Consider the following 9,264-nt stretch of genomic DNA (forward strand, 5'->3'; position numbering starts at 1 on the left):
TGCAAGAAAGTGGGAATTTCTTTTACCTGGTAAGTATATAATTGCAGCTATCAACGGGAGTGACCACGTTAAAGGAAGCATTGCTGAAAGAAGATGTCCTTCTCCTCCTGAGCAACTTATCAAGGTTGGAGATGCTCCTCTCCAGTCACGGAAGCACTACTTGTGATCAGTCAGGGTGCTTGTGAAAGCTCTCTTTGTAGTCAGTCATTTCCTTTCAATAAAAAAGATCAGTAAAAAAAAATCTTAACAGTGCTTTATATTGAAATTTGTTGAGAGGAGTTACCAGAATTATTTTGAACAGGAAAGTAAGAAAAATAGACATCATATGTGCACATGTGCATTTAATTATTGATTGACACAGTAATTATTCTCTATTATGTGAGAAGTTTCTACCTCCTATAATTACAGAACATTGATTTATTCTTCAGATCAGTATTTGTTGTATACCTGCATCACATTCAGAGATGATTTATATATATATATATATAATAATAATACTCATTTTTTGCCTGTCTGGACTGCTGGTCAGTCTAATTGGCGTTTCTGTTGGTGGGTTTATTTGATGGGCAGTGCATGGTGCACGGAGAGGCATGTGGGGTGCACAGAGGACTGGAGCGCTTGACGCACTTGCGGCCGCCAACGGTTGGCGAGGTGGAGGGGTTGGTGGCGTAAGTAGAGATCAGAAACAGCGTAAGGTAAGGGGACCCTGACAACAAAGTTAACCTGGCTGGAAACAGTGTTTCCTTGAGGGATTGTTGGAGGGTTTGGGATCGAAATGGCATGGAAGGGATTGGAAGGAATCAGATGAGAGGTTTGGCATGGGAGGGAGGCATGGGAGGGATAGAAGAGATGTTAGAATTGGTTAAGTGTGGCAAAATGGCGAGGACAATTATTTGACGCAAATTATTATTCGAAAGCTATTCTTTGTGCTAAATGTGAGGAGTCGCTACATTTGAATGAAAACATTTTCGAAAAGCTGTCAGGAAAATTGAAATAATACATCAATGTTAATTTTACAGATGAAGAGGATAATAACAGTTTATACCAGTGGTTCTGAACCTTTTCGTTGGTTAAGGAACCCTATAATATATTGTGAAATTCTGTGAAACCCCAACCTTCTCTCCCCCCTCCTCCCCTCCAACTGTATATATATTATTAAAAAAATGAAAATAAAGTAAAACACTATTAAATGAATAAATGAAAGTGCAAATGTTTTAATGGTTACTTTACATTAAATGTAGGAACAAAATATATTGAAAAGTTTGGTACCATTTTTAAGTGACCTAAAAATTGCGTATAACTCTTTAGGGATGCTTGAGGAAGCCTTGGCTTCAGGGGAACACTCCAGTACCCTCCAGAGTTTCTACGTGGTCCAACTCCAGCAGGCTTGCCACCTTTCAAACTTAGACTCAAGGCATGAACAGTTATAATGTAGCTATGAAACTTGAATCCTAAACAAGGACCTTTTCACGGTTGGTAGTCAGGAAGCTGTTTGATAGATGCTAAAATTCAAACAGGCAGATTTCAAGGGGCAGAATTCTCCCCCTCCCTTTGGGGGGGAAGTTCAGGAGCGGGTGCGTGGCGGCGCCTCCGATTGGTGCCCCTGATTGGGGGCGCGGCCCCATTTTATGTGGGTGGGCCAGTTAAGGCCCGCCCAGCGTGACGTCCGCAAGGAAGTGCTGTGCCCTCCCTGTGTGGGCAGGGGGGAGGGGGGTGGATTCCCTGAGCCCAGAGTGTGCTCTTTCACGCATGTGCACAATAGAGCGCACAGATCTTCCTGAGGCTAAGTGCTGCCTCAGAGAGATCGGCTCCACATTAAAAAATGTTAAAAACAGAAAAAAAAATTTCCCTGACATGTCCCCTCATGTGATACTGTCACATGAGTTGGGACATGTCCATCACTTTTAAACACACTTCTATTAAATTTCTAAAAACCTACATGAAACCTCATCCTGCCCGTGGATGAGGTTTCATGTTTTTTCCAATGCCCACCAGGGCTCCCAGCCTGCCCGCCAACCTTAAGGTTGGACGGGCAGGTCCACTAATCACGTTAATGACTTTGTCAATGGTGTCTCAAATTGGCCATTGACAGGTCGGTGGGCACACAGCTGATTTGGCTGAGCCCCCGCCAACCTGAAAATTTAAATGGGGTGGGGTGAGTCGGGAGTTCCGCCCAATGTCACCCCGCGTCAGTTTACGCGCCGGCGAGCGGGCCCCGCACCCCTCGCTCGCCGACTGAGAAATCTTGGCCAAGGAAATCTCGAGTGTTTGTGAGCAAATAAATGAGTGTTCATTCCTTAAATAATATCGAGCCCCCAACAGGTGTAAACTTGCCTTTTCAACTCCGGTGGAAACAGTTCTCTATTAGACCTTCATATTTCATGACTATGTACAAGTCACAGCCAAATTCTTGACAAAATTTGTATTTATATTCCTCGGTCTGTTTTTTTTAACACATGGACAGTGCTATGTAAATTTTTTTCCACAGTGAGAAGTTTTGCTTCTGTTAAAGTCTTTGGTGAGGGAATAACTAGAAACCCATGTATTTAAAGAAGTACAGGAGTAAAGAAAGAAGCTCAATCTGTAAAGAGAAAGACTTGCATTCATGAAGCGCCATTCACAACCTCAGACCCTCCCAAAGCACCCTACAACCAATGAATCAGTGTTGCAATGAAGATAGTAATTTGAATGCAGATGTTTTGCGTTAGGTCTGTTAATATAAAAATATTCGCATGTTTGCAACCTTGCTTAGCGAGAATTTTTTTAAGTTGCCAGTTGGTGGTAAACACATTTTATCACCTTTTGCTCAAAAAGGACTTGCTAAAACAAGACAAAATATTTGGCCTGAACTGAATGGCAGATGGAATGGAAGGTGTAATAAATACTGGACGCTGATCATAACAGCAGGAACAACACAAACCCAGTGAGATTGCTCCCCTACCCCAGCCCAGGATATAGAAGTTTAAGGGTGATTTCGTTGAGGTTCTTTTAGGACCTTGGAAGGAATTGCTAGGGTAAATAGAGAGAAACCTCCTCAGCTGGTTGTGGGAGTCTAGGACAAGGGGACATAATCTTAAAACCAGATGCAGGAGAGAAAATGCTGGAAAAACTCAGCAGGTCTGGCGGCATCATGGCAGAGAGAAACAGAATTAACGTTTCGAGGCCACTATGATTCTTCTTCCAGCATCCGCAGTCGTTCGCTTTTATTCATTAGAGAAGTTGGGAAACATTTCTTCATGTAAAGGCGAGTAGAAGTGTGGAACTCCCTCCCACATAAAGTGGCAGATGCTACTTCAATTAATATTATATCTTAGATTTAGGGTACAAAAGGATTTGGAGCCAAGCTGGATGGGTGCAGTTAAGGTACAGCTCGGCCATTATCTCATTTGAATAGTGGCGGAACAAGCTCACGGGGCTGAATGGCCTCTACCTCTTCCTGTGTTCTTCCAAAGACAAAGCAATGAGGGAAGAAATACTGTAGAAAACAACCTCTTGACCTCAGCTCAAAACCAAAAAGCTCACTCTTTAAAGAGAAAGATTTGCATTCATGTAGCGTCATTCACAACCACAGGACCTCCCAAAGCACTTTACAATTAATGAATCACTTTTTCAGTTTTCATCTATTTATTCATTTATGGGATGTGGGTTTCGTTGGCCATGCCAGCATTTATTGCCCATCCCTAGTTGCCCTTGAGAAGGTGGTGGTGAGCTGCCTTCTTGAACCACTGCAATCCATGTGGTGTAGGTACACCCACAGTGCTGTTAGGGAGGGTGTTCCAGGATTTTGATCCAGCGGCAGTGAAGGAACAGCAATGTATTTCCAAGTCAGGATGGCAAGTGGCTTGGAGGGGAACTTGCAGGTGGTGGTGTTCCCATCTATCTGCTCCCTTGTCCTTCTAGGTGGTAGAGGCCGCAGGTTTGGAAGGTGCTGTCGAAGAAGCCTTGGTGAGTTGATGCAGTTCCTCTTGGAGATGGTACACACTGCTGCCACTGTGTGCCGGGGGTGGAGGGAGTGAATGGTTAAGATGGTGGATGGGGTGCCACCATCCATTTGTGCTAGATATGATTTTGTCCCGGATGGTTTCGAACTTCTTGAGTGTTGTTGGAGCTACACTCGTCCAGGCAAGTGGGGAGTATTCCATCACACTCCTGACTTGTGCCTTGTAGATTGCAGGCAGGCTTTGGGGAGTCAGGAGGTGAGTTACTCATCGCAGATCCCTAGCCTCTAACTTGCTGTTGTGGACACAGGGCGGAATTGTCCTGGATTTGCACTAAGTGCAGTAGTAGGCGCAATGGCAGCTTTTCGCATTGTATCGTCCCATTCCTGCCTCATTAATTATGCAGCCTGAGGAAGCATGCCATCTCGCTGACGGGTGCCCTCAGATTTGCCCGCCAAGCTGTTACCTCACACAGGGCGCCATATTTAAACTGCAGCTGCGTGCACACTTCTCAATGCTTGCAGTCCAGGAGGGCACCAGTGAAGACATGGCCTCAAAAGCCAAGAGGAGTGAAGCCCCCCGATTCAGTGACACATCTCTGGGGCGCGTTCGGGACGCCATGGAGGTCTGCTGCGATGTCCTGCGCCCCAGCTCTGGCCGCAGGAGGCCTATCAGTCTCACCACTCCGGCCTGGGAGGCTGTGGCAATGGTGGTCAGTGCCAATGCTGCACACAAGAGGTCGGCCATCCAGTGCAGAGAATGGATGGATGATTTCATCCATGCGCTAGGGTAAGGCAACCATCTTATCACTCTAAACTTACACACTCACAAGGACCTCACACATTCACTGGCATCTCACTCACTGCCAGCTCAAGGGACATTACCACACTCCCTCACACACATCCTCACACCACATTCCGACTTCGTCTCCTCTGGAGGCTGCCTCCTCAGCCCTCACCATCTTGAGGCCACTTGCACTGATCAACAATGTGCCCCCCACACACACCCTGGGATACCCTCCTTCCCCAGTACAGCCCTCATCCTGCTGCCTCTTCGCCCCCTTTTCCAAACAAGCCCTAGCCCTGCAGCCATTGAAAAGCCACCCCCCCCTTATGACTGGTCTGGTAGGTAGAGACCTGCCCGTGAGCCCCACTAAAAGTGATGTGATGCTGCCTGTGAAGCCTGGCGCTGATGACCGTGAGTGCTGCCTGAAGAAAAGTCGGCAAATAAACCTCGCAGCCCTGAGCGAAGTGCCCCTCATGAGGTGCACATCGCTTATGTACAGTTGTGAAACACATTGGCGTGGGTGAGCAGGGATTATAATGTTATGCAGATGTATTAAAATGACGTTCCCAATGTGCGGCGGTGGGAAGGGACGATTGCAACCTGGTTTCATGACTGCATGAAACTGATTTTTGTTGGTCTCACCATATTGTCCGTTCATGCCCACCATGACACCCAACGCCAATGGGGCGGAAAACTCCAGCCACAGTATTTATATGGCTGGTCCAGTTCAGATTCTGGTCAATGGTAACACCCCAGGTTGTCGATAGTGGCAAATTCAGTGATGGTAATGCCATTGAATGTCAAGGGGACATGGTTAGATTCACTCTTGTTGGTGATGGTCATTGCCTGGCACCCCTCTGATGTGAATATTAATTGCCACTAATCACCTGAAGGCTGAATGGTCCTGGTTTTGCTGCATATGGAGTTGGACTGCTTCAGTATCTGCAGAGTTGTGAATGGTGCTGAATATTGTGCATGTTCAATTATCAGTGAATGTCCCCACTTCTGACCTTATGATGGAGCAGAGGTCATTGATGAAACAACTGCAGTTGGGCTTCAGTTTTGCTAGGGCTCTTTGATCTGGTCAAATGCTGCCTTGATGTCAGGGGCTTTCACTCTCACCTCAGCTCTGGAGTTCAGCTCTATTGTCCCATGTTTGAACCAAAGCAGGAGCTGAGTGGCCTTGGTGGAACACAAACTGAGCATCATGAGCAGGTTGTTGCTGAGCAAATGCCACTTGATAACACTGTCGATGACACCTTCTATCACTTTGCTAATGATGAGTAGATGAGGCTAATTGGTTGGAATGGATTTGTCCTGTTTACCCCGAGGGAGACAGTGGTGTGGTGGTAATGTCTCTAGACAAATAATCCAGAGGCCCAGACTAATGCTCTGAGGGCATTGGTTCAACTCCCACCATGGCAGGTGGTGGAATTTAACTTGAATTGATAAACTCTGGAATATGAAACTAGTCTCAGCAATGGTGACTGTGACAACTATCATTGGATTTTCTTAAAAGCCCATCTGGTTCACTAATGTCCCCTACTTACTCCAGACCCACAGCAATGTGGTTGACTCTTAACAGCCCTTTGAAATGTCCCAGCAAGCCACTCAGTTCAAGGGCAATTAGGGATGGGCAACAAATGCTGGCCTTGGCAGTGATGCCCACATCTCATGAAAGAATAAAGAAAACCTGAAATTCTACCTTATTTATTCAACCTTAAACTTCTGCTATTTCTTTCCCCCCAAAGCCTCAAAAATTAAACAGATAGTCATTCTTTCACACCTTTCACAGATTACTATCGAAAGATGATATTTCTTTGGAACCAGCAATGCAGAAACCATCAAGTCCCATGGGAATAAAGCATTGAAGACTTGGAGGAAATGCAGAGTTACAAAGCTGATTCCGGACAACAGAGGATTTAGTTATGAGAGATTACAGAAGGCTTGACTTTCAGATATGGAGAGCTGGGGCTGGATTTTTGTTTTGAGGCTGGGACCCCAACTTCAGGATCTCATCCGGGTCCTGAGCCAGCACCATGTCGGAAATAGCCACCCGACATGGTTTTCAAAGGAATGGCTTATTAGTGCCATCCAATTAAGGACAGCGGATAGGCTCCTGACACTGGAGGGCCAGTAGGAGGGTCTTCAGTGCTGGAGGAGCTGCGGCTTGCTGATGCAGGTGAGGAGAGAGAGAGAGAGGGAGGGGGAACCTCAAGATGGAAGAGCCCCCTCAGCACTTTTAAAAAGGAAATGGCCACAGCCACTATTCCACCATTGTATAGAGGGAACTGACAGGCTGGCTGGAGCTGAGAAATTCCAGGCCCATCTGCCTGCCCATCCACCTCTGTTGTGCTTCCAAGATCCAGCCTTGGGAAGTGTGGGTGGAGGTAAACCTTACGAACAGGATAAGTGGGTGTCTGATTGGTGAATGATAATTTAGGGGCAGATTACACCATACAATTGACTGTCAGGAAGTGTGTTAGGGATCAAAAATCTGAGAGTCAGTTAGGGTTGGAGAGGCTGTAGACTTCCCACATCTAGAGACACTTGAGACAGACAGAACACATGCTTACATCAGTTTTCCAGAGCTTGTTTTCCCTTGAATAGGTAGCTAGCCTGAAGCTAGGGGCTATAGCTTGAGGGGCACAACTCCACATCAAGAATAGCTGACCAGAAATCTCCTCCACTCAGACTGCTTGCCATGCGAATACTGAATTATGAGGAATGATAAAGGCACAAAGTCACTTGTGGGAGTGGCGTACAGGCCTCCTAATTGTGACTACGCAGTAGGACACAGTATAAAAAAAAGATAGCGGGAGCTTGCTAGACAGCTAAAGCAATAATCATGGGGATTTTAATCTACATATAGACTAGAAAAATCAGATGGGCAAAGGTAGCGTGGATGAAGAGGTCATAGAATGTTTTTAGAATAGTTTCTTAGGACAGCAGAGGCCACCGGAGAGCAGGCTATACTAGACCTGGTATTGAGCAACTAGATAGGATCAGTTTATAATCTCATAGTGAAAGCACCCCTAGGTAGCAGCGATCATAATATGATTGAGAAACGAGTGCGTCCAAAACTAGTATTTTAAACTTAAATAAGGGCAATTATGAGGGCCTGAGAGCAGAGCTGACTAAAGTGAACTGGCAAATGAGGTTAAGGGATAGGTCAATAGAGGTCAAGTGGCAGACATTTAAAGGGATATTTCAGAATGCACAGAATACATACATTTCAAAGAGAAAGAAAAATTCCAAGGGGAGGGCCCACCATCCGTGGCTAACTAAAAAAAGTTAAAGACAGTATCAAACTTAAAAAGCACATAAATATGCAAAGACCGAATGGCAGCTCAGGAGTTTGGAGAGAATATAAAGAACAGCAAAGAATGACAAAAAGATTAATAAGGAGGAAAAATTAGAGTATGAGAGAAAGCTAGCTAGTAATATAAAGACAGACAGTAAGAGTCTCTATGGATATTTAAATAAGAAAAGAGTTAACAAAGTGAACGTTGGTCCTATAGAAAATGTGTCTGGGGAATTGATAATGGAAAGCAGGGAGATGGCAGATGATTTAAACAGGTATTTTGCTTCAGTCTTCACTATAGAGGACACAAATAACATCCCGGAAATAGCTGTAAATCAGGAAATGGAAAGGGAAAGAGGAACTCAGGAAAATTACAATCACCAGGGAAGTGGTATTGAACAAATTATTGGGGCTGCGGCTGACAAATCCCCAGGTCCGGATAGACTTCACCCTAAGGTCTTGAAAGAAGTGGCTAGTGAGATAGTTGATGCACTGGTTTTAATTTTTCAAAATTCCCTGGATTAGGGGAAGGTATCCATTACATTGGAAAATAGCGAATGTAATTCCTTTATTCAAAAAGGTAGGGAGACAGAAAGCAGGAAACTACAGGCCAGTTAGCCTAACATCTGTCATAGGGAAAATGTTAGAAGCTATTATTAAAGATGTTATAGCAGGGCATTTAGAAAACTTCAAGGCAGTCAGGCAGGGTCAACATGGTTTTGTAAAAGGGAAATATGTTTAAACAATTTATTGGGGTTCTTTGAAGGAGTCACATGTGCTGTGGATGTACTATACTTAGATAGCAAGTAATTAGCAAACCTAATAGAATGCTATTATTTATTGAGAGATGTTTTGAGCACAACAGCAGGGAGGTTATGCTTCAGTTGTACAGGGCTTTGGTGAGACCACATCTGGAGTATTGTGTACAGCATTGGTCTCATTTGAAGAAAGATGTAAATGCATTAGAAGCAGTTCATAGAAAGTTTACTAGACTATTACCAGGAATGGTTGGGTTGTCTTATGAGGAAAGGCTGGACAGGTTAGTCTTGTATCCACTGGAATTTAGAAGAGTAAGGAGTGACTTAATTGAAACCTTTAAGATCCTAAGGGGTTTTGACAGGGTGAACGTGGAGAGGATGTTTCTTGTGGGAGAATCTAGAACTGTGGGGTTTTTGGGGTGGGGGTGTGGGGTCACTGTTTGAAAACAAGGTGTTGCTCGTTTAAGACAGAGATGAA

Source organism: Carcharodon carcharias, chromosome 11 (genome assembly GCF_017639515.1).
Source record: "Carcharodon carcharias isolate sCarCar2 chromosome 11, sCarCar2.pri, whole genome shotgun sequence".
Classification (NCBI taxonomy): domain Eukaryota; kingdom Metazoa; phylum Chordata; class Chondrichthyes; order Lamniformes; family Lamnidae; genus Carcharodon; species Carcharodon carcharias.